Source organism: Nannobrachium achirus (assembly GCF_963921795.1).
Source record: "Nannobrachium achirus genome assembly, chromosome: 10".
Classification (NCBI taxonomy): domain Eukaryota; kingdom Metazoa; phylum Chordata; class Actinopteri; order Myctophiformes; family Myctophidae; genus Nannobrachium; species Nannobrachium achirus.
In genome coordinates, this window is record NC_137819.1 from 11,644,885 (window position 1) to 11,671,344 (window position 26,460).

At 44.7% G+C, this 26,460-nt stretch overlaps 1 pseudogene across 1 annotated transcript in view; it reads left to right on the forward strand.

Moving 5' to 3' along the window:
* Positions 1 to 26,460, forward strand: part of LOC308292813 (ankyrin repeat and IBR domain-containing protein 1-like) — a 55,164-nt pseudogene that overhangs the window by 18,261 nt on the left and 10,443 nt on the right. The window contains exons 2-13 of the transcript in view: positions 5,671 to 5,788; positions 11,904 to 12,124; positions 13,910 to 13,998; positions 14,817 to 14,961; positions 15,563 to 15,723; positions 18,188 to 18,276; positions 20,212 to 20,342; positions 21,879 to 22,013; positions 22,866 to 22,952; positions 23,719 to 23,785; positions 23,923 to 24,068; positions 26,103 to 26,288. The product of the transcript in view is annotated as an ankyrin repeat and IBR domain-containing protein 1-like (transcript). The remainder of the gene's footprint in view (positions 1 to 5,670; positions 5,789 to 11,903; positions 12,125 to 13,909; positions 13,999 to 14,816; positions 14,962 to 15,562; positions 15,724 to 18,187; positions 18,277 to 20,211; positions 20,343 to 21,878; positions 22,014 to 22,865; positions 22,953 to 23,718; positions 23,786 to 23,922; positions 24,069 to 26,102; positions 26,289 to 26,460) is intronic.

The window sequence follows — 26,460 nt, forward strand, 5'->3', positions numbered from 1 at the left end:
GTCACAAAAATCGGTACACATGATCCACACACACACACACACACACACACACACACACACACACACACACACACACACACACACACACACACACACACACACACACACAGCTCCACTTCACACGGGTGTGATTTTTGAACTACAATTGGTTGTATCCTATGCTTCCTCTGTTTTACATGAAACCCTTTGTAAAACACATGACACATCAAAGTACTGTCTATAGTAAAGGGTGGGGAGGATAATATAATTGTTGGTGAGGTGAGGTTGGCATAGAAGGAAGCATGTTTGTAGAAACATTAAAAGCAGATTGGCTACTTTCACCTTATTCACTTTCAATTCAAACTTTATTCAAGACACTCATATGGGGTCATTCATAATTCATATAAGCAAAAAAAGAAGAAAACAAAAAACACCAAATAAACAAAGCATGAACAAACAAGGAGGACATAAAAGGCAGGACATTCATCCTTGTCTCTGCACATACAGGCTAGAGCTCCAGTGGCTCCATAGCTTAGATCAGGGGTTCCCAAACCTTTTGGTCTCAGGGCACCCCATAAATATCTTTTTTAATCCGAGGCACCCCTAAATTATAATTTTCACTCCCAGCACCTTAAATTTATAGCATATCGTCGTTGTCGGGTGGAAACCTTGTATGTTCAAAACCGTTCGTTTTGTATTTATCATCTATAAAATGTACTAAACTAGTTAAAACAGCAGATCTACAAGCACACAACGCCTCGCATCGCAGTTCCTTCCTACATACACCTTCCATTCTAGGCTGAAACATAAAAAGGGCTTTATCTACGAATGAGATGCAAAGAACGCCAGGGAAGCAGAGATCTGATTGTTTTCACGGCGACACTTTACCGCGATGGTCGGCCCCGGTTTGGATTTTAGTTTCGCGAGCGTTTGTAAACAAATGGATTATCTTCCTCAATCGTCAGTGGACACTCACGTGCACACGCACGAAGCTTCCGAGGCTCTTCAAAATAAAGCGCAAGTGAACGGCGGCAGCAGCATCACCTTAGAATAGAACCCACTCCTTGCACATACTGTAGGTGCCATCCTATAACTACTAGGAGCAGTGAGCAGCAATTCTACATGGCTCGGGGGTGCTCAGGGTTAAGAGTCTTGCTCAGGGACACATTGACACATTGCTGGCCTGGAATCGTACCAGGGACATCCAGGAGCTCTGGCTGCCCAGGCGGCCTCACTGACCACTCTATTGCTGCTATGGCCGCCACTTATTGTTGATATACAGTATATACTTATCCAATAACAGTACAGTACGTAAGCCAGTGCTTTTCAAACTTTTTGTGTCCATAGTTTTGTACACATTGCAATGATAATGTGTGTAACCACAAAAAATGTCCGTCGACCACTCTTTTTTACTGAGGAAAACTAAATAAGAACTATACTATGATACTGGTGGGACAACACAGTCACATGGGTCATCTCTCTACTTAATGGTTGCGTCTCAAGTTGCTAAACTCACTGCTAAACAATGACCTGCGTGAGGCGCGGCTCAGGAAGTCCTGGCCTGGATATCCTCTGGCTGCAACGGAAGCCCACAACCCCTTGTTGCCTTCCAGACAGACTGACTAAATGGTAAAAACACTGTCCCTTGTTGCCTGGCTTCCAGACTGACTAAATGGTAAACACTGTCCCTTGTTGCCTGGCTTCCAGACTGACTAAATGGTAAACACTGTCCCTTGTTGCCTGGCTTCCAGACTGACTACCGGTAAATGGTAAACACTGTCCCTGACTGTCGATGGTTTCTGAGATTGCGCTGGCATTGTTCCATTCCTTCTGTTGTGCTGCGCCTTGGCCGACCTACCCTCTCTCAATCAGTGGTGTAAAGTAGCTAAATAATTTACGCACGTACTGTATTTAAATTACATTTTAACACATTGGCCGCCATTTTAACATTGACTGTATGGCTCCCCTGCCATTTTGTTTAATGAAAAAATTGATATATTTTTTTTATATTGACATTTTTCCTAAATTCTGTGTTTTTTCAACAATGTTATACCGTACCTGACATGAAAGAAGACAAGCTCTAGTCTCATCAAAAAATAAAGAAATTGAATAAAAAGCTTTTTTTTCTATAGTTGTAGCCATCTCAAAATAGCCATTTTTGACCAAAATCCAGCTATATTTGAAATAACAGGAGTTATTCACCTTTTTGTGATTGATGGCTTTTCGAGCGAATAACTCTGTTGATATTTGTATTTATGGCGTCAGGCACTTATCAGATAAGTGTACTAGTGTAATAAGTGTAATTGTGTAATAGGGCAATAACTGGAATAGTGTAATAGGGCTGTAATAGGTCACCTCTTGCCCTTAGGGCGTCTTACTGACTTCACACAAATAGAAATAAGCTTTTTACCTTTTATTCAGCATTCAAGTGTTTTATTTTGCACAGATCACACACGCACGCACGCACGCACGCACGCACGCACGCACGCACACACACACACACACACACACACACACACACACACACACACACACACACACACACACACACACACACACACACACACACACACACACACACACACACACATAACTTTATATAAGGCCTATGTGTATAACTGTAAATATGTTCCCCATATTCAACTTTTTTATTTATTTGTGGCACTTGCTTTGGCGATGTAAACGTAGCCTATGTTTTCTCATGCCAAAGCAAAGCCCTAGCCTGCTTCATCATACAAGACTGTCGCACAAAATAGCAGAGTAACTTCATTGCTATCAGTTCTCTATATGTCGTTGTTGGGTGGAAACCTTGTATGTCCAAAACCGTTCGTTTTGTATTTATCATCTATAAAATGTACTAAACTAGTGAAAACAGCCGATCTACAAGCACACAACGCCGGCGTTGTGTGCTTGTAGATCTGCTGTTTTCACTAGTTTAGTACATTTTATAGATGATAAATACAAAACGAACGGTTTTGGACATACAAGGTTTCCACCCGACAACTAGAGAACTGATAGCAATAAAGTTACTCTGCTTGTTGGTGATCCGGCCTGGGTCTGTACCGGATGCGGAGACGTTTCTTGCGTGCATGTGAATGTTACATAACCGGATACAGTAGGCGGGCTTTAGAACGGAACAGACTGCAGCGATCACACAGACACCCACGCCCTCCTTCAAGCTGCAAGCACTCCAAGCAGTTGTTGCGCGGCGCGCCTCAAACACGAGCACATGCGCGATTGCGCGTGCACGCCATAGGGAGGACGCACGCTGCTGCTGCAGAACAACAACAGTATAGTTTAGGTTAGGATGTAAACCACAACAGTAAACTTACTGACAATGACGATCGCCGTGTTTGAGTTTCTTCCTGTTGGATTCCACTCGGTCGCGACGTGTTGTAGATCTGCTATTTTCACTAGGCCTACTTTTCTTTTGTTACACCGCTGGTAGTTTGGACGCAACCTTCTTGTGAGAACTGGAATATAATACTCCTCATCAGCCTCCATGGTCACGCTTGGATGCAAGGCGTTGTGTGCTTGCATATCTGCTATTTTCAGCAGTTTTGTTACATACCGATGGAAGTTATATGGACGCGACGCGTTGCTTTTCTTCAATGGTTGCCTGACTTGAGGAGTCCGCCGGGGGAGGGGGGATATTTTCTCCTCTCCACTCCCGTAGCAGGGCTTGAAGATCGGTTGGTGCTCGACTGGACCGGCCAACGGCGCTGCATCTTGTCCAGTAGGTGATTGTGTTGTTTGTAACCTCGCCTCACCAGGCTTTATATATGTGTGTTTGTAGTGGGCTGAGGATCTGTTCCAACTGGGTGTCGGACCAAATGATGGGCCCTGGGTACAAGGATTCACTGCGGGCCCCCCATGAATTTTCTTGGGTGATTTCAAAAATAGATATATACAAGCTCACAGCATGGCACCGAGTGTCGCGCTACAAGCTTGTAGATCTGCTATTTTTCAATAGCAAAAGTATAAAATAATGAAGCCCCTTCCACCTTGGGCCCTAGTAACTCAGACTCAGTCCCACTTTTCCCTTGTGAGTTGTGACGCTCCTGCTCTGATCTTGTTGTCTGACTGGGCCTGGGACATAATATTTTGTCGTGGAGACTTTGGGGGTTATGAAGGTGTGTGTTCTGTTGGCCCATGTGGCAGGTTATGGCTTTCCAAGTGAACATTTTACTGGATTTTGTTTGATTTGTGCATGGTCTCAGATCCAGCTGCTCCGTTTCGCTTCTGCGAGCCCTTGCACCAGGCATGTACACACATAGACATCAAAGGGGGCTTGAGCCCCTGCCCCTGAGGGCTGCATTCAATAGAATTGTCCACCAAAAGGCCCCTTTAGAAATGTCAGCCCCTGCCTCTCTAAATATTCTCTGCACATCCCTGCCCCACATCCCTCTACATGCGTGTGCCCAGTGTGTCGCTGATTTCACTCTGCGGGCTGCAGGCTGCCACTCTAAATGCATTCACTGTGGTTTATTGAGAGTTTTATTCATTTTTATTGAGATTTATACATTATTACACTCTTGTTTTCAAACACACTTACTTTGATGAGTGATATCTTTGGTTCCCTTTAAGTGAGAAACCCCAAACTTTGTCACGGGCTAATTAAGAGTCTAATTAAACATTACATTATATAAAAGCAAATTCTCGGGACTATCGGGCCTGGCGGGGAACGACATTTAAAATTTCTCGGGACTATCGGGGGAGGCGGGGAATGAGTTAAGATGCTTTTCCTTTACTGGTGTATTGCCAATTTTCAGTAAACTTTTACTTCTACTCCACTACATCTCAGAGGCAAATATTGCACTTTTTTGAAAACTTTAAAGTCCTATCTGCCTCCAGAACAAAGAGTGTGTGGTCACTTTACCACCGCTGTGGTCGAGAATGAGACGCAGTTTCTATTAAAATGTGACAGATATAATAACATAAGAGCAGAATACTTTAAGACATTTGAACTGTTAATTCCAAACTTCACAGTTCTAGATGACAATGACAAACAACACATTCTACTAGGAGAGGGACCTGCAGCACATTTAGCTGCACAATATGTGACCGCATGTCACACACTGAGGGACACGTAAGCAAACAACACTCATTTGACTATCTTGACAATGGACTATATTTTGACACACACACAGCTCAATTATTCACATTTGAATCATTATGACAGCATTTGCATATTGTATTTTATGTGTATGTTCGATTGTTTGTTGTTGTTTGTTTTGTTATTCTTATTACTTTTTTTCCACTGCACGTGATGCTTTGGCAATATTGTAATTGTTACACTCATGACAATAAAGCTATTTGAATTGAATAGTTACTGGTTACTTGTAAATAACAACTAGTACATTATTAGAAAACATACGTTGACCACTTCAGCCCAGTACATTTCCTCCATTTGAAAATAGCTGATCTACAAGATCATTTGAAGACTTTTTTCCACCACTGCTCGCAATAATATGTTTTCCTTCTCTCTCTGTCTGTCTCTCTCTATCTCGCTCGCTCTCTGTCTGTGTGTGTCTCTCTCTCTCTCTCTCTCTCTCTCTCTCTCTCTCTCTCTGTCTCTCTCTGTCTCTGTCTCTCTCTCTCTCTCTCTCTCTCTCTCTCTCTCTGTGTCTCTCTATGTCTCTCTCTCTCTCTCTCTCTCTCTCTCTCTGTGTCTCTATGTCTCTCTCTCAGCCATATGAGGGTCTAAAGCTGCAGGACCTTCGCAGGCTGAAGGACATGCTGATCGTGGAGACAGCAGACATGCTGCAAGCCCCCCTGTTCACCGCAGAGGCCCTGCTGCGAGCGCACGGTGTGTCTGTGTGTGTGTGCGTGCGCGTGTGCATGCGTGTGACAATTAGAATAAGATTCTAGTCAGGGTTAGAGTTAGGATCAGACATTTACAATGTCTGGTGCTATGTATGGTACACAAGTAGCCTATGCATGGCCTACCTGTGCACAAGACGCAAGTTGGCACATCAACAGAGGGCAGTTCTTGTTACTTGCGTAAGCAGAGCGTGCAAGTACTGTAATGGGCTGGGTATGTACTGTATGTCGGTGTCTCCCTTTTTTGAAGACCGTAGCCCTGAATTTGCCGGGAATGTATGAATGTATGTATGCCACTGGTGATGTCAGCAGAGTTTGGTATACAGTATATCCACGGGTTTCCACCGCCCCATAGTGCATTGCGCAGACGCTGTACCGAGCTTCCGGTGCCGCAGCCGAGTGTGATTTACAAGCTCACAACGGGTTGCATCTGCGACGCGACGTGAGCTTGTATGTCTGCTGTTAAACCGGAAGTGTGGTCCAAACAGGTCCAAATAATAAAGCAATAAGCCACAAGAGGCGAGTGGTTACCGGGGCAGTATACACCGGCTGAGAGGCGTTGGGAAACACGAGGCGCAGCCGAGTGTTTCCGACCCTCTCAGCCGGTGTATACTCCCCCGGTAACCACAAGCCTCGCGTGGCTTATTGCTTTTCTAAAACGGTCACAATATTGTAACATGAAAATCATAGCATTGCATCATTTAAAGAAAGAAGTACACTTCTCCGCCACCAGGAAGAGACATTTCCTTGCGTTTACCAGCCACATATAGGAAAGGGACTTACGGAAGCCAGTGTTTACAAAGTCACGTCATTCTTTTTGCCCAAAAAAATAGGGAAACAACACTTATGTTAGATCAGTCTCATGTTAAGAAGTTAAGAACCATATTCAATCCATAGACATGTTTATTTTCATCCAGATTTAGCTGCTATGTGGGTGAACATCACATCAAAACGCTAGCATAGCAACCTAAGCTAAACAGCCGAGTGGTGCCTGGAGAATAGAGGGCGCTTGTTGCCTTTACAAGCCCCGCCCGGAGCCATTCAGTCACTGTCCTATGCATGCGGGCGGTGCTTAGAAGCACCCGCACGGCAGGATTTGAGAGGAAATCAAGCGCTCGCTTCTTTAGTTCAGCCTCACGGCACAGTGGAAAGAAATAACGCACCTGGCTTTGATATAAACTGATTCAAGGTATGGGTTACAGTCTCAGGTATACCATGGCAACCAGCCAATCAGAATCAAGGAATGGAACTAGCCGTTTTAGAATCTCCAGTAAACTCCCGCGGAAAGAGGTGGATAAGAGCTGTGCTGTTCCTACTAAAGTGTTCTCTAACTTCAGCTCAACAGCGAGCTAAACTCCAATTTCCCATAGAAAGAACGACAGAATCGTGAAGTAAGATGTGTCCTTTTACTTGGCATTCTTCATCAATTGTACAGGTCATGGAGTAAAAACTGAAAATAAACAATACACAAAAATACAACATCAAATGTTGTCCGGATTGCTTTACAGTAGCTTGGAAATACAATATTTTTAATGCAATCATTTTAATACCAAATAACCATGAATTACCTTTTTTTAACATTAACTTATTCTCTTAATTATGCATACATGAATTATAAATGCAACATGAAATTATAGTGTCCACACTCCACATGAATTATAACTCACGGCATTGCCTCCTGGTGAGGATATGTAGAAGATAAGATGGAAAGCATCAAACTGGACACAGAGGAGAAGAGATGCACTCTCTGTGCTGCTTCTGACACGAATGCTGTTTGTGAGCCTACACAGCTGATTCCTGACTAGTGCAATCAACAAAACTCACACACCTGCCTTTGCTAGTCACAGTGACCTTCACTCAATTAAGAGGGCCTTTCATCTATATTGGTACTTCTGTCTTTCAAAATAAAGCCATTCTAAGCAACATGACAGCATGCAATACAAATCACATTATACGACATGACACTCCCCGCCTGACCTTTATGAGGTCACCATCTTAATTTTACATGAGCGGGTTCTGAATATGAGTCCAAGACTAGTCTACTTAAAGTCTTTGCACAACCTTGGTCCATAGTCTTCATTTCCACATTGCACTACTTTTCCCTTTTCCCAGGGAAGGTTGCGATTATCACTGTCATCAGTCTGTTGTTCTGAACAGCTTGATTGTCCTTTGGCAGGACAAGATCTCCATGTTGAAGGTTTCTTTTGGACTCTGTCCACCTTTGACTGCATTGCGGTGTTGGTAGGTATTCCCGTTACCAAAGGCTGTCGGCTAGGGCCTGAACATGCTTCCGCTGTTTTCATGTAGACATCCTTCTCTGAGAAGTCTCCTTGAGGGGTTGAGAGTACAGCCTTCTTGCTGGACCTGAGGGAACTGTCCTGTGACGCCATGGCAGGTTTTTTCTTTAACGTGCATGACACTTGTGCGTGGTTGGAGGATTAATGGGCAACCTGTTTCTTGCACATCCGTCTTGAATGATGTGACCGTTGGCTTGTCAGTTTTGTCCAAACATACGTCTCCTACCAGCACCCAGCCCAAGTCAAGGCTTTGGGCGAAGGGGGTACCGTACGGCCCGAAGACATCATACGGCCCGGTGACCTGTTGCCTCACTTGGTGTAGCAGTGTGATATCTCTGCCAAGCAACAGTAAGATCTCTGCTTGCGGGTCGAGCTCTGGGATGTATTCCGCTATTTTCCTTAAGTGTGGGTGGTGCAGGGCTGCACTTGGTGTTGGGATTTCAGACCTGTTGTCGACAATGTCATTGCATTCGAGAAGTGGGGGCAGCGGAATGCCGAAGCTGCCATCCATCGACTCGATCCGAAACCCTTCAGCTTTTCTGCCTGATTTCTGAACCACTCCGGAACACGTTTTCAGGTTGTATGAAGATGGTTCAGCCTTTACGTTAAACCGATCAAAGAAAGCAGATTTTGCTAACGAGCGGTTGCTCTGGTCGTCTAATATCACGTATGCGTTGATAGCTTCGTCCCTTGAGCCTTCTGGATATAGCTTTGCTAAGCAGATCTTAGAGCACGATCGACCTACTTGGCCCAGATCGCATACCTCTGTACAGCTGGAGCTGACGACGTCTTCGCTGGCGTGGTCTTCTTCCTCCTCCCCGCCATTCTCTGCTGAGGGTGAAGAGGCCCTGGGTGTTTGTGATGCAGGCTCAGGATGCATGGCTGTTTCATGAAAGCTGCTGTGGCACTCCTCACACTTTACTGCATTTTTGCAGTCCTTTGCCAGGTGAGAGGTCGAGCATACACATTTGAAACATATTCCTTTCTCCTTGAGAAAGGCCTTCCTGTCCGAGAGTGGTTTGTTTCTGAATGTCCTGCACTTCCTCAGCGGGTGAGGAAGGTTGTGAATTGGGCATGTTTTACGTGGATCGTCGTCGCTTTTCACAAGGTTGTCTGCATCAGGTTCTGCTGGGGAGACATCCGTCTTGTGAACCGTGATTGGATAGCTGGAGCCTTGACCTTTGAAGGTAGGTCTGTCTGTTTTTAGAGTTGCAGTACTGCTGCTGGAAAGAAGAAAGCTTGGGTCGTTACGGCTTCGCGCTTCGTTGGAGACAAACCGAACAAAGTACTCGAATGGTGGGTAACAGCCGCCATTGTCCATCTTCCATTTGTGGCCGGTGGACATCCATTTTTCTTGGAGCCCGTAAGGTAGCTTCTCGACAATGGGGTTAATGCCCCGTGGAGTGTCCAAATAAGACAGCCCCCTGAGGTAGCCGTCCTCCTTTGCACCCTGGAGCTCCATGAGCAGATCTCCAAGGTCCTGTAGCTTTTTGTGGTCTTTTGCCACCACTCGTGGGAAGTCATCCAGACGCTTGAATAAAGCGTTTTCTAATATTTCGGGAGCTGCATACGTTTCACGGAGTCTTTCCCATGCCTTCTGAAGAGCTGCTGCTGGATTATTTACATGCACGGAGCGCATGCGCTTGACATGTTCGCTGGATTCCTTACCAAGCCATCTTGTCATTAAATCCAATTCCTCTGTTGCTGTGAGGCCTAACCCTCTGGTAGCGGTGGTGAAGGATGAGTACCAAGCGCGGTAGTTTTCAGGTCTGTCATCGAACTGATATAGGCTGGAGCTCACCAAGTCTCGCCGAGCCAGGAGGGTTACAAGTGTTTCAGTGGTAGAAGCATTGGCGCTAGTTGCTGGTGTACTTTGGGGGGTGTACGGCGTACCTTGGGGGGTGTACGGTAGAGCTGAAGTATTCAACTTGGAGTAATCCCTGCTTGAATGTCCTTGATCATCATGATCTCCTTTATGAGACTTGTATTCCTTTTTAACAGGACGTGGTGTGCTTGTATCCATGATTTGGTGTTTGACTGACACTTTTTTGCTGACCGGTTTAGCACGTTGAGGTGAGCCATCCCTTGCTGAGATGCTGCTGTGCTGTGGCATCGGTGGAGAAACTACAGGTGTGCTTGGCTGTGTCGGATTGTTGTCGTCAACACAGTCTTGCGATGGAGAGGCGACATGTGGGGTTTGCTGATCGCCAGCAGAGTTCAATATTTGTTGAAAATGTACAAACTCACTTGTCCGCTCCATTTTATCTTCTTCTGAGATAGCATCCAAAACTTGAAAGTCTTGGAAGACTTCGGCCGTCTCCAAAACTATTGCTTCTGCAACAGCTGCGTCTGCTTCACGCTTGAAAGTGAGCACTTCCATTTCAGTTTCGAGTTTAGCTGTAGCATATTTTAACTTTGATTCCATAGCAGCCTTTTCTGCCTCCATAGCAGCTTTTTGCTGGTGCATATCAGCTTCCATAGCAGCCTTTTCCATTTTGAGTTGAGCTTCTCGGGCAGCATATTCTGCCCTTACTTTGGCAGCCTCTGCTCTTCCTCGGGCACGAGTAGCTGCGGTGGCTGATGAGCATGATGTCCGTGAGCTCTTCCCACTTTTTCCGCTTTTAAATGAAGTTGCGTCGCTGTCCTTTGATGCCATCTTCCTCCAAGCACAACACCAGTTGAAGTATGCCTTTTTACTGTGCTGTTCCTACTAAAGTGTTCTCTAACTTCAGCTCAACAGCGAGCTAAACTCCAATTTCCCATAGAAAGAACGACAGAATCGTGAAGTAAGATGTGTCCTTTTACTTGGCATTCTTCATCAAATGTACAGGTCATGGAGTAAAAACTGAAAATAAACAATACACAAAAATACAACATCAAATGTTGTCCGGATTGCTTTACAGTAGCTTGGAAATACAATATTTTTAATGCAATCATTTTAATACCAAATAACCATGAATTACCTTTTTGTATCATTAACTTATTCTCTTAATTATGCATACATGAATTATAAATGCAACATGAAATTATAGTGTCCACACTCCACATGAATTATAACTCACGGCATTGCCTCCTGGTGAGGATATGTAGAAGATAAGATGGAAAGCATCAAACTGGACACAGAGGAGAAGAGATGCACTCTCTGTGCTGCTTCTGACACGAATGCTGTTTGTGAGCCTACACAGCTGATTCCTGACTAGTGCAATCAACAAAACTCACACACCTGCCTTTGCTAGTCACAGTGACCTTCACTCAATTAAGAGGGCCTTTCATCTATATTGGTACTTCTGTCTTTCAAAATAAAGCCATTCTAAGCAACATGACAGCATGCAATACAAATCACATTATACGACATGACAAGAGCATTCCTGGTAATTTCTTCATTAACATGCAATGAGGCCAGCAGGGCACACCTCATGGTACGCTCTGCTGGCGCACAAGTAGGCCATGTACTGTATGGAGTGCAGTTTGTGTTTATACTAATGTTCGTGCTGGTGCTGGGCCTTTCTGTGTGGAGTTTGCATGTTCTCCCCGTGTCCATACCCTCACAAAAAACATGCAGTAATCCTTGTCCCTGATGGAGGGGAAAGGAACTGGTTGGAATAACGTGTTGCGTCCCTTCCACGCACTACGTCCAAACCGGGGAAATCCCCAGGTTGGCAGAGGGATAGCAGAGCCCAGGATTACAGCTTAGGAAATTGGCACTGGATGAAAAATGGGTTACAAAATCATAGGATAACATTTTTAAAAAGTAAACTAAAATGTTGATTTAGTAATATAACTGGGTGTGTGTGCGTGTGTCAGACTGGGACAGGGAGAAGCTGCTAGAAGCCTGGATGTCGGACGCGGAGGGCTGCTGCCAGCACAGCGGCGTGACCATGCCCACCCCCCCGCCCAGCGGGTACAACGCCTGGGACACCCTGCCCTCGCCCCGGACCCCCCGCACCCCCAGATTTTTGCGTTTGGAAACTTTGATCCAGTCTCTACACGCCTGGATTATGATCCCCGCACATATCGTGCGTTTTGTGCGCAAACGTGTCCACGCGTTACCATAGCGCAGAGTTGGCTTTTTTCAATGTTTTTTCATGTAAACACTGGCGGATAAGCAGGGATACAGCGTGGCAACGGATATGTCTTTTTCAATGGGGTTTTTTTTATTCGAAAGCTTGTCACCGAGTCTACACGTCTACTAGATGAGTCGCGCACAGGTTGTGCACGATGCGTGCGCATGCCCACGTTAAAAGGTAAGGACAATTTGGCAGCTGCTTACTACAGCTATGTTTAAAATGGCAGCAAAATTGTTAAAGGAGTAGTTCACCCCCAACATTACTTTTTTTCTATTGATTACTCACACCATGGAGACTTGAGTTCAATAATATTTTTAGGTTTTTGTCGCATTCAATTTACCCCTATTCAGCATTTGGGTCCCCATCCGGAATCAATGGGGTTACATTTATTGTAATCAAAATATTGTCTTATGAATGCGACAAAAACCTAAAAATATTATTGAACTCTAGTCTCCATGGCGTGAGTAATCAATAGACAAAAAGTCATTTTGAGGGTGAACTACTCCTTTAATGCGCTAACCCAGTGATTTTCAACTGTTTTCATACTGTATCGAGGTCCATTATTTATTCTGCATTTGAGCCACAGAACCACCATTTGATGACATTTAACCTCTCAGACCCCAAAACAAAGACTATTTTGTTATCGTTGGGTAAGATTTGGTCCACAGTTCCATGCTGTATTGATGTGGTGCTGTAGGAGAGATCCGTACGGTCCACAGTTCCATGCTGTATTGATGTGGTGCTGTAGGAGAGATCCGTACGGTCCACAGTTCCATGCTGTATTGATGTGGTGCTGTAGGAGAGATCCGTACGGTCCACAGTTCCATGCTGTATTGATGTGGTGCTGTAGGAGAGATCCGTACGGTCCACAGTTCCATGCTGTATTGATGTGGTGCTGTAGGAGAGATCCGTACGGTCCACAGTTCCATGCTGTATTGATGTGGTGCTGTAGGAGAGATCCGTACGGTCCACAGTTCCATGCTGTATTGATGTGGTGCTGTAGGAGAGATCCGTACGGTCCACAGTTCCATGCTGTATTGATGTGGTGCTGTAGGAGAGATCCGTACGGTACCACATTCTCTAATTGTGTAGGCTTCCTGTAACTTAAGTAATGCAGGTGTTAGACACTACTTTTGCTTGTGTAAAATGAAACCAAATGGACTCATTTCACACTCTCAAGGGTTAAAGATCTACAGTATAAGGGTCCATTTGGTTACCATCATTTATCAAACGACCCCACGACCCTACACAAATCCAGCATGTTCATTCACTGCCGACATTTAGATTTCTCTCCCCTTTTTCTCCTTTGTAGAGCTCTGTATTCGCCCCTTATCCCTAAACTTCTTCTTTTTTTACTATTTTGAAAAACATTTTAAAATACTTCAAATAGCCGATCTACAAGCTCACAATATGTCGATGTAGATCGGCTTGTTAAACATTTTTTTTAAAGAAGTTATGGACACAAATATAGCTGATAGCGTCTTATATTTGTTGATGCCATGGTATTTCCGTGTTTATTTATGTCCATGTTGATGAATTGAATACATAGGACCACTAGAGAAACAAGTCCCAAGGACTTTTTTGTGTCATGCTTTTAGTACTAAATGTCTGACCTTGTGCTGTGTGTGTGTGTGTGTGTGTGTGTGTGTGTGTGTGTGTGTGTGTGTGTGTGTGTGTGTGTGTGTGTGTGTGTGTGTGTGTGTGTGTGTGTGTGCATGTGTGTGTGTGTGCGTTCTCCTACAGTGTGGGATCTGTCTGTGTTCCATCTCAGTGTTTGAGGACCCAGTAGACATGTCCTGTGGACACGAGTTCTGCAGAGCCTGCTGGGAGGGGTAAGAGATACTGGTCATTTGTTGACCACAAGGTTAAAATGTACTTTACACATAGCATTTTATTTACACAGATGTTCATTGTTGCAGCCGTAGGTCGCTATTTTCTAAGAAAACGTACAGCTACTGTCCGTCTGTCTGTCTGTCACACCTCATGCTCCATACAGCATATGGCCTAGAGTAGACACTTCCAAATAGACTTCTATCATCATACTGTAGATGTCTGACGTCATAGATGTCTGACATCATAGATGTCTGACATCATAGACCACATGAGACTGACTTAATATGTCCAGACAACAGTCATCTCTCCATATTTGGGAAAATATGGCCACGTTTTGCCACATTATGTCCAACTTAAACAACCAACCAGGTCTGTGCATTTGTTTTGGTCAAAGTTGATCCCATGCCAAAGCGCCAGTGCTCACCCAGCAGTTTGCTGTCACCCAGGCAGATGCGGGCACGTGCCCATATTGTGCACACTGTGTGCACCCATTCTCACCCTTAGGGCGTCTTACTAGTTTAGCTGGTATCCTCTAGCTTAAATTTACTGTACAGATCATTATTTTGATGCTATATAGTTCAGACTGATGCTAGGTTATGGGTTTACCTGGGATACACTGGTACACTACACCTACACTACACTGTGTCTCTGCATTTGATGCATGCGTTTGGTTACTGTAAAGTCACTCTGGATTATGGCATCTGCTAAATGCCTACATTATAAAATGTGTGAGTGTGAGTGTGTGTGTGTGTGTGTGTGTGTGTGTGTGTGTGCCTGTGCGTGTGTGCGCGCGTGCGTGTGTGTGTATGTGTGCCAGCTTCCTGAACGTGAAGATCCAGGAGGGAGATGCTCACAACATCTTCTGTCCAGCCTATGACTGCTACCAGCTGGTCCCTGTGCAGGTCATAGAGAGCGTGGTGTCCAGAGAGATGGACCAGAGATACCTGCAGTTTGATATCAAGGTACACACACACACACACACACACACACACACACACACACACACACACACACACACACACACACACACACAAACACACAAACCGGGATTATTATTTCATGTCTACATTCAAGTAGAACTATCATAAGGTGTAACCCAGGTAAATTAATGCGTCACACTGCATGTTTAACTATTTTTTTCCCCCTGTACAAAGTCATTTCTGATACGCACTTAACCTTATTTAATCATCCTATCCTTGTGGATACAACTCCTTGTAAGTCAATGATATAACATGATGTAGTGATACAGTTTAAATTATAATATAAATAGCAGTCAACTTTCAGAAAGGTTGGGAACCCCTGAAATACAGGATCTCAGAGATGCCTCCACACCCTCCAAACCTTCAAAACCGTCCTCCAAACCCACCTCTTCGAGATGGCTTTCCCCAGCTAACTACATTGCTTTTATTTTGAGGTCTTAGCCTTTTCTTAGTGTTTTTTCCCCGTAATAAAGTTGTTCTTTTTCTTTGTTGTTTTCTCATACCCCCGTGTAAAGCGTCTTTGGTTAATGAAAGCGCTATATAAATCTAACCAGTAACCTCTCTTTGTTTTGTGCATTTCCAGGCGTTTGTGGAGAACAACCCGGCCATCCGCTGGTGTCCGGCGGTGCGTTGTGAGCGGGCCATCAGGCTGAGCCGGCCGGGACCAGGAGACAACGACCCTCACACCTTCCCTCTGCTGCCCTCCCCTGCTGTGGACTGTGGCAAAGGACACCTGTTCTGTTGGTAATACCCTACCCTATACTATACTACTACACTACACTACACTAACACTACACTACACTACACTAACACTACACTCCCTAACTCCCTAACCCTACCCTATACTATACTACACTAACACTACCCTTCTGTGGACTGTGGCAAAGGACACCTGTTCTGCTGGTAATACCCTACCTTACATTAAACTATACTAAACTACACTACACTAACACTACCCTGCTGTGGACTGTGGCAAAACGATCTACAGGCTCACAACATGTCACAATGTAATGTCAATGTCGATATCATCTATTTATATCTAGATGCTTAGGGTCTTCGGGTCACTTTGACCCGGTTTTCAATTTTCAACATCAAGAAAAAGTATGTTAAAATATGTTTTTTTCCATGAAACTTCTTCTGCTTGGCTTATTTACTGTACTAAACATGTGATATGAAAATGGTACATGTCATGCATTTGCAACACCCCCCTGTATCAACATATAACACCCAGGGTCTTCGGGTCACTTTGACCCGGCCATTGAAAGTGTATGCTAAATGGCTAATATTTAGGCCATTTCTTTCTGAGAAAACATTGCACATATGGATTTTCGAGTACATAATTTGCTCACCATTACAAACTACATTGATAACAATTCATTCAATATTATCTCCGCCAGGCCGGGATGGCCAAAGGTGAGGGATTATGTTTTTGTTGCTTCTGTCTGTGAACAGCTAATCTCAGTCACCGCTGGACCAGTCAGCGTGAAACTTTACATGTACTCCCACGGGAGGCCTAGGAAGATATTCAACTCCAAATCGTCCTGTTATAGCGCCACCATGAGGCAGAATTGAGCAAAACAAGTTTTGGAGGATATTTACAATACCGATTTTCTTTGGTCATTTGATCAATGTCATGACCTACAGTATATGTCACATTTTCTATTCAGATTGGCCATGATTCCAAAGATGCTTACGATTTTTGCGGGAGTGGCATATGGGAACTTCATACCTATGCCACATTACAAATTCCAAGTTCCACAGCATTCTGACGTGATTTGTAGCATTTATTTTATTTTATTTTATTTTATTTTATTTTATTTTGAGTAGCCAATTATGGTTTACCCTGTTTTTCTCCCCAATCCAGTCATTATGCCAATTGATTCCTCCCCTATGTTGTCACTGCTGTTGTATCCTACCGAATCACCTGACAGTGAGGAGCCCCCACGAGAGGACGTAGGGCCTTCACCCTTAGTCCTACTCCTCCCTCCCAAAACCAACTGCCGCCCAGCCTGGCTGTAGGAATACATGTAGTGACAATTATCACCCTCTCCGCCCAGCTTCCCTTCCCTTTCCACAATTGTGTTTGCATAGATGCCCCACGATTGATTCAAATCCACAACCTCTGTGGTGGTAGCAGGGACACTGTGCCACCCGAGCACCTGTAACACTTTGTGCAAATCAGAATGGGAAAAGAAATATTTGGCATAATAGTTCTTGATCAAATGACGATAGGGATAATATGTACCAATTGGTGTGAGGTTTGAACAAAGTCTATATGGTAATACCAACAAGATATTTAGCAAAGATCAGTCTCATGGTGGTGCTATAAAAGACAGATGGGAAAGATTTCTAGTGGATTTTCTTTCTAGGCCTCCTGGGCGTATGCGTGCCAAGTTTGATGCTGAAGTGGTGCCTGAGATTAGCTGTTCACACAACGGCCTGATGGTGGCGCTATAACAGGCCAATGTGAAGAATTTGTGGAGGAGGTTCTTCCTAGGCCTCCCGGGAGTGTGTGTCTGTAGTTTCACACTAATTGGTCCAACTTGCCTGAGATTAGCTGTCCACAGACAGAGGAGTGAAAACATAATCCCTCACCTTTGGCCACCCGGCCTGGCGGGGATAATAAAAAATATTGATTGAATTGTTAGTAAAGTAGTTAGTAATGACAATCAAATTGTGTTTAATATGATTATTGGGGATTTCTAACTACTTTAGAATGGTTTAATATGAGCCGGGTCAAAGTGACCCGAAGGCCCTGGGTGTGACTAAAACACGAGGATCCTACGAGGGTTAAGATCAGTTAGAACCCGGTTTTAGATGAACGTCTAATAGCTGACCACGACTCACTGGGGGTCTCTCCCTCTGTGTCTTTCTCTCTCTCTGTCTCTCTATGTCTCTCTGTCTCTCTATGTCTCTCTGTGTCTCTCTCTCTGTCTCTCTGGGCGTGTCCACATATCTGGCTCGTAAAGCGGCATAACGCCCCTGCCTATAGCAGCATTACTCCCTTACATTTGAACCATCACACTTGAGTGTCAACAAAGTGACGTTCTTCCTGCGTTTAGGTCTGTCCCATTGATTAGTGTTTAGGTTTTCGGTCCGAGACTTAACGCTTCTTCTGGGTTATTCTCTTAACACGGGAGTGGATGGGGGTCAATGCATCTGCCTCTGACTGTCTGAACGTACCCTCTGTCTCTCTCTCTCTCTCCAGGGAGTGCCTAGGTGAAGCTCATGAGCCGTGTGACTGCCAAACATGGAGGAACTGGCTGCAGAAAGTCACTGAGATGAAGCCTGAGGAACGTACGTGTTGTTGTTCACTGTTCACTGTCACACGACACGCTGACATATAGAGTCCTAGTTGTTGTTCACGGTTCACTGTCAGACACTTAGTTTTTAGTTTAGTTTAGTTTATCAGCACATTATTATAAAAAAACATTGAACAATACATAATGAGGATACAAAATACTGCGCAAGGAGAGGAAGAAGCCAATCAGGCTTATTTGGAATCCTTTCCTGAAAGAGGTCATTCATTAAACAGATACAAGTTCACCAGGAGCAATACAACATACACGTTATGTAAGAGCACTAGAGCAGCTGTGCAATAAAGAAGTAAAAGCTCTAAATCCTAGTTGTTGTTCACTGTCTGACGCCACGCTGACAGTCATGCTCACATATAGTCCTACATCATAGATACATAGCCTTCTTGTAGTGCTACTTCAGGCTGCTAACATGTTTCAGCACAGAGGCTTCCCTCCTCAGAGCATCATCTGTCAGACTCTGGTTGTTATGTCTTGTATGAAGTCCCCTCCAGGTAGGGGAGAAGGTAGTGGTACATGCACTACATGAGACTACAACACATGCACAAGTAGTAGTAAAAACTAGTCATGAAACAATGTGATCATTGCATCCAGTGTTTATTGATTCGTCGACTAAAACCATGATGGAAAATGTCCGTGGACTACCTTTTTTACACTGAATGAAATGAAAACAAAATAATTACTAAGCTATTGATTGATTGATTGATTGATTGAAGAATGTATTAGAAGTTTGCATAGAAAAGGCAGTTTCATGACAGTACAGTTCACTGGTACAAAAGATCAACTAAAAGCATACACTCAGGAAAGTGTATGCTATCCATCCATCCTATGATGACTAAAAACTAGACTACAATGTTAGGAAGGGACAAGTGGAGAAGAGATCCAATAGAACTAAAAGACAAGTCATTTATTTTATGCTTGGTTGCTCTCCGAATATAGCAGATCTACAAGCTCAGAGATTTTCAGCATGCAACCAAGTTTAAAAACAGCCATTACGATGCCATCAAGGCCCGACGAAAATACATTTTTGACGACAAAATCAACTGTAGATTTAGTCAACTAACACTAGACGAAAACTAAAAACATTTCAGATGACTAAGCATAACTAAATGTAATTTCATCAAACTAAATATTAATCTAAACCTGCTGTCTAAATGAACACTGGTTGCATCATCACAGTATATCACAGGTCTACAATGCAACAAGTCTCCAGCATGGTATTTCATGGTTTGTTACTCCCTCTAGTGGCATTATCTTGTATAGGTTTTGCTTCAACATAATGTTTTGTCAGCATATTGAACATTTCCTGCAGTTTTGTGTAATTTTGTATGCCTTTCCACAGGGACAGGTGGGCTTATAATATACCCTTGGTGGAATTGCAGTTGATAAGGTTTATTTTAAATTATATTTGGATTTTTATTTAATTACCTGTAAGTAGATGTGAGCCTGGAAACCAGATTAATCTGCCATTGCAGATTTGGTCTGGCAGCGCTCAGTTGTGATTGGATTTCATTCCCCATGATGTTGTGAGGGACCAATCAGTGCCCAGTATGCAAATATAGGGTGGCTTTATCACCAGAGGATCTTTTTTTAAATCAGCCTTTCTTTGTACACTTCTGTGTTTTTTCATCTGAATATTGAAGCAAATATTTCATATTTATTTCCGTTTTTTATTTCCATTTCGTATTAATTTTGTCTGATCTTCGTAACTGACAGCACTGGGTCCCTTGCTCTCTCTCTCTCCTCTCTCTCTCTCCTTGGCCTGAAAAAGGTTTTTGCGGATTTTGGATTTCCAAAATGCAACAAAAAGACGCAGCCATGTGCAACCATCATGCAGTGATATTGATGTATGCGTGTGTGTCTGTGTGTGTGCGCGTGCGCGTGTTTGCATGTGTGTGTGTGTGTGTGTGTGCCACAGTGGCGGGTGTGGGCGAGGCATACGAGGACGCTGCCAACTGTCTGTGGCTGCTGACCAACTCTAAACCCTGTGCCAACTGCAAGTCACCCATCCAGAAGAACGAGGGCTGCAACCACATGCAGTGTGCCAAGGTACACGCACACGCACACGCACACAAGCATGCACACACACACACACACACACACACACACACACACACACACACACACACACACACACACACACACACACACGCGCGCACACGTTTGCATTACTCTACAACAATGTTAGGCCATTCTTGATTATGTTTTTACTTTATTAAAAGAAGAGAAGTGATGAAGAGAGCTGCCAAAATCATTGGCACAGAATTACCACAGCTACACACAATCTATAACACACGCTGTAAGAAAAAGACAGAGAACATCTTAAAGGACAGCAGTCATCCCGCCCATTCCCTGTTCTATCTCCTCCCATCCAAAAAACGTTACCAGAGCATCTCATCGCACACCACCCGTCTCAGTAATAGTTTTTATGCTCAAGCAATCAGGTTGCTTAACGAAGAGATGAAAGCGAGTCCTAGGTAGTCAGGTGCACTGTACGCAGTTTTTAAACTGTACACTGTTACACTGTATGGTTTTTGTTGTCTTTGGGTTGTCTTTTGTGACTTGCTGTTGTCTTGTTGTTGTGGGTTGATGTTTTTTGTGTGTAATAAGGCTGAGAGTGCTCCTGGCACAAGCATTTCATTGTATGTCTGTATGTGTATGGATAAGCATTTGACTAATAAAACTGAACCTGAACCTGAACCTGAACCTGAACCTGATTTGGATTGACAAGGCCAAAAAAACACTTTGGACGTCGGTTGAACTATTTTGAAGGCGTAAGCCCTTCAACTACTAACCTCACGTCACCAGTCTTTCCACCTGGGAGGAAAGCCTGCTATTGGTTTACAACGGGCCGTGTGATCTGGTCTAGGTTTGACCTAAACTGGAAACAAGCAGAAGAAGCAGCGTTGCTTTGTTTGGTTCCCCCTGTTTGTTTCCCAATCCCTATTAAAATGCTTGAAGAAGTGTAGTCTTGCCTGTCGCTGCGAGTTGGACTAAAAGATCCATATAGCAAATTAACTTTTCAAAAAATAAGCAAAGGGTCAAGGGTTTTATTATTATAAGTCACTGGAGGAGTGAGTTGTTATTGTAGAGCAATTAGCCCCTTTTCCACTGCAAGGTGGAACCAGAACTTTCAGGAACCTGAACCTATTTTTTTTGGTTGTGGTTTTGTTTCCATTGCTTACAGCCTGGTTCCAGACGAGGTTCCTGGAACCTTTTTTAGGTCCTGCTCCTGAGGTAGAACTAAACTTTTGTTCTGGGAACATATGGGAGGGGCCAGCAGCACTGCTGCTCTTTTTTTGGGACCTTCCCGGTTACTTGTGGTAATGGAAACTTAAGCAGACAGAACTTGGTCCTGGAACTTCACAGGTTCTTGAAAGTTCTTGGTTCTGGAAAGTTCAAGTTTTAGTTCTGGGTTGGCCCTACAGTGGAAATGGGGCTTATATAGATAGTACCTCAAGAGTCTCTACCTTTCTTAATGTCTCTCTCTCTCTCTCTTTCTCTCTCTCTCTCTCTCTCTCTCTCTCTCTCTCTCTCTCTCTCTCTCTCTCTCTCTCTCTGTGTGTCTCTATGTCTCTCTGTCAGTGTAAGTATGACTTCTGTTGGATCTGCCTGGAGGAGTGGAAGAAGCACAGTTCGTCTACAGGAGGATATTACCGCTGTACTCGTTATGAGGTCATCCAACACCTGGAGGAGCAGAGCAAGGACATGACCGTAGAGGTACGCACTCGCACGCACGCCACGCACGCACGCACGCCACGCCACGCCACGCCACGCCACGCACGCACGCACGCACGCACGCACGCACGCACGCACGCACGCACTCACACACACACACACACACACACACACACACACACAAAGCGTACAAGGACACACATACTGTTGCAGTAAATTTGAAAAATACATATACCGGTATTCAAAGATTTGCACACATTTTCACGACTTTCAAAAATAGCAGATTTACTTGTTTATCTGCTATTTTTCAATAGTTAAAGTATAAAATAATTCTAGGCATGAATGGGTTAACTGGCCTTTCTGCCACGTCTTTGTTAATCCCAAGTTGTGGAAACGCTCAAACAAACAGTTTGTGGTTTTAATGTCCTAGGCTGGATCACCAGAGGAAAAAAGTTCTTTGTCTTGTATTGTTGCTGGGTCTTAAAGAGCTCTGTGCAGTAGTTCTCGGGTCCCTGGAACTGGATTCATTGCTAGTCCGACAGCGGATGGACATACCGCTGTTAAGCTGCCGGGAGAGGCTGGGTAGCGTGGGCTGTTGGTAGATTCCTCTGATAATAATAATAATAATACATCAAACTTATATATCGCTTTTCAAGATACTCAAAGTCGCTTTACAAACAAAATAAAATAAAACAACTTTATTAGGACAAAGATTAAAAGGATAAAATCTAAGGTGTACATTAGCAGGCACACAGGGAAGAAAAATAAAAACTGAAAGGCGAGTGGAGAAAAGTTAGGAAGGGAAAGCAAGTCTGAAAAGGTGGGTTTTGAGGGAGGCTTTGAACACGGCAAAGGTGGGGGCTTCTGATCAGTTTGTCTGTGTGTTTGTTTCAGGCTGAAAAGAAGCACAAGAGTTTCCAGGAGCTTGACCGCTTCATGCACTATTACAGCCGCTTCAAGAACCACGAGCACAGCTACAAGGTAACACACATCTTAACCGTTCATTCACGTCCACACCAAAGGAAATCGCATAGAATATGGCAATGCCCAACTCCTGTAAAATGAAAGAAACCCTGCATTGGAGTTCCCAGTCCACTCCCGCGTTGGCAGCCGCTGTCAAAGCACTCCGTAGCGTAGCAGATCCCAAGAGCCCCAAATCCACCCACTGTTGTTCTGCCCGCGGACGGACACACTGCCAGAAGGACGGGTCCAACGCCTCTCTTCCCATTAGCTGCTCGCGTGAGTTGCTGCAAGGCAGCGTCGGCGGTGGGTATTAGACCTGTCACAATTCAGGCAGACAACTCTTGGATTAATTAGAATATATTTTGATTGAGCATTTACTGAGCATGATATACAGTATGAAGATATAATTTGGCGTCAGGACTCTGTCTCTATTCATTCCCTGTAAGCATAAACATTTTAGATAAGTTATGTACCAAATAGAATTACAGGGAATGAATTAAGACCCCCAAAGGGGATCTAGAAACAGCGGGGGATGTGGTGGGTAAAATGTCATAATCGTGACAGCCCTAGTCGGTATAGCCTACTCCATTAGTGAGCAGCACCCTCTTGTATGCCAGCTTGCCATGCTAATGAAGCACACAGTCCACAGAGGCTGCAAACGCATCTTAAATCTGCACTTACTACATTACCGTTGGTACAGTAGTTACAACAGAGCAGTGGATGATTCATGATGACTGTGTGGTTCTCTCTCTCTCTCTCTCTCTCTCTCTCTCTCTCTCTGCAGCTGGAGCAGAAGCTGCTGAAAACAGCCAAGGAGAAGATGGAGCAGCTGAGTAGAGCGTTCATCTGCCGTACGTCTTGTCTTACTGCTCTCTATGTCCTGTCTCTCTCTGTGTCTTACTGCTCTCTGGAGACACTTCTCTTGGAAGTCACTCTGGAGAAAGAGCGTCCGCTAAACGCCTGCATTGTGATTCATGTGTTTCATCAGGAGAGGGCACCCCTCCAGACACGCGCTTCATCGAGGACGGTGTGTGTGAGCTGCTGAAGACGTGGCGCGTGCTGAAGTGCTCGTACCCGTACGGCTTCTTCCTGCAGCAGGGAAGCACGCAGAAGGAGATCTTTGAGCTCATGCAGGTACATGAAGGAGATCTTTGAGCTCATGCAGGTACATGAAGGAGATCTTTGAACTCATGCAGGTACATGAAGGAGATCTTTGAGCTCATGCAGGTACGGTACGCTACAGCAGGGTTCCCCAATTGGCGGCCCGCGGGCCATTTGCGGCCCGCGGGGGTTACTGTCTGGCCCCCAACAAACCCAGTAATAATGGTTGTATAAGAGCAGCAACAACACTAGTATATTGTCGTTGTCGGGTGGAATCCTCGTATCTCCAAATGTGTACGTTCTTTCGCAAAGGCGTTCATACAAGGCTGTCGCACAAACGTAGTGAAAACAGCAGATCTACAAGCACACAACGCCTCGCGGTTTGAGTCGTTGTGTGCTTGTAGATCGGCTGTTTTCACTAGTTTAAATCATTTTTAAAATGATAAATGCAAAACGAACGGTTTTGGACATATACCTACAAGATTTTCTTCCGACAACGACGATATCTTAACTGTCGCTGGAGTAGCGGGAAGCCGGGAACGCCACAGTCGCCCCCTGCAATGTTGTGGCCCTCGGCTTGGTACCCTAGACATAATTCGGCCCTTGGGGAAAACTAATTGGGGAACCCTGCGCTACAGTAACAGTACATGCACACCCATCTATAAGAGCAGCAACAACACTAGTATATTGTCGTTGTCGGGTGGAATCCTCGTATCTCCAAATGTGTATGTTCTTTCGCAAAGGCTTTCATACAAGGCTGTCGCTCAAAAGTAGTGAAAACAGCAGATCTACAAGCACACAACGCCTCGCGGTGCGAGGCGTTGTGTGCTTGTAGATCGTCTGTTTTCACTAGTTTAAATCATTCTTAAAATGATGAATGCAAAAGGAACGGTTTTGGACATAGGCCTACAAGATGTTCTTCCGACACCGACGATATCTTAACTGTCGCTGGAGTAGCGGGAAGCCGGTAACGCCACAGTCGCCCCCTGCAATGTTGTGGCCCTCGGCTTGGTACCCTAGACATAATTCGGCCCTTGGGGAAAACTAATTGGGGAACCCTGCGCTACAGTAACAGTACATGCACACCCATCTGTCTTGAGTTATACTTGTACATATTAGTATAGAAGTGCAGTGATTCTTAAACTGCTAGGCCAGCTTTCTTCTATAAAACATGTGACTTCCAAAGGGAATGAATTGGACGCCATTTACCCCCCCGCCTCCCCCAAGGGCACGCTAGAGGCGTGGAATCGGCTGATAAAGTTTTTTTCTCAACTGATTCTTGTAGCTTGGGGTCACCTCTTAAGGATTCAAGATGATGACCAGTGATATCCATTGAGCATTTTTTTATTATTAACCCCTTAATGCCTGAAACACAAGAAATCAACCCAGGAGGAAAATACCCAGAAAAATATTTTTTTTCTGGGTATTTAAGGAGGATCTGAGGGGTCTAACTAGGGGTTTGTCATGATGTTGAATCCATTGCAGGCATTTGTTTTGCACAAAAAAACATTCCGTGGGCTAGAAATGGCCTCAGAAAACAATACACGTATGGGTGAGTATTCATGTTAGTCGGAGGCCTTAGGGTTTTTTTTCTCGTGCTAATCAGTCTAAAAGTGCAAAATTTTGCACAGATGTAGCTCAGGGCATGCTCTAATGATTTAGCTAGGGCGCCCGAGTCGGCGACCTTCGGGGTCACCACAGCACCCACAAAACTCTGACTCATCACTTTTCATCACTAAAGTCGATGGGAGCCCAACTTGATTTGGCCGCTGTGGCGACCCCGAATGTCGCAGACTCGGGCATCGCTGGTCATCGTCTTGAATCCTTAAGAGGTGACCCCAAGCTACAAGAATCAGTTGAGAAAAAAACTTTATCAGCCGATTCCACGTTCAGCCAAAAATCACCATTTGGCTCCCGGACTACTAGGAGTTCTTGACATTAAAAGGTTTGAGCACCACTGATCATAGAGACACAGGTTTTTCAGAAAACTGTCAGGATTTCTAGGGATAGAACACACCCGTCATACAGGTCTTAATGGCTTTAACCCCTTGTTGTGTCCTGGTCCAGACGGACCTGGAGATGGTGGTGGAGGACCTGGCCCAGAAGGTCAACCGTCCGTACCTGCGGACGCCGCGCCACAAGATCATCAGCGCCTGGTGATGCCCGCCTGGTGCAGCAGAAGAGACAGGAGTTCCTGGCCTCGGTGGCCCGCGGTGTGGCCCCCAACGACTCCCCTGAGGCCCCCCGCAGGAAGTATGTACTCATTTCACTCACACTACATATATACCCGCGGTGTGGCCCCCAACGACTCCCCCGAGGCCCCCCGCAGGAAGTATGTACTCATTACACTCACATTACATACACTACATACTGTACATACCCACGGTGTGGCCCCCAACGACTCCCCTGAGGCCCCCTGCAGGAA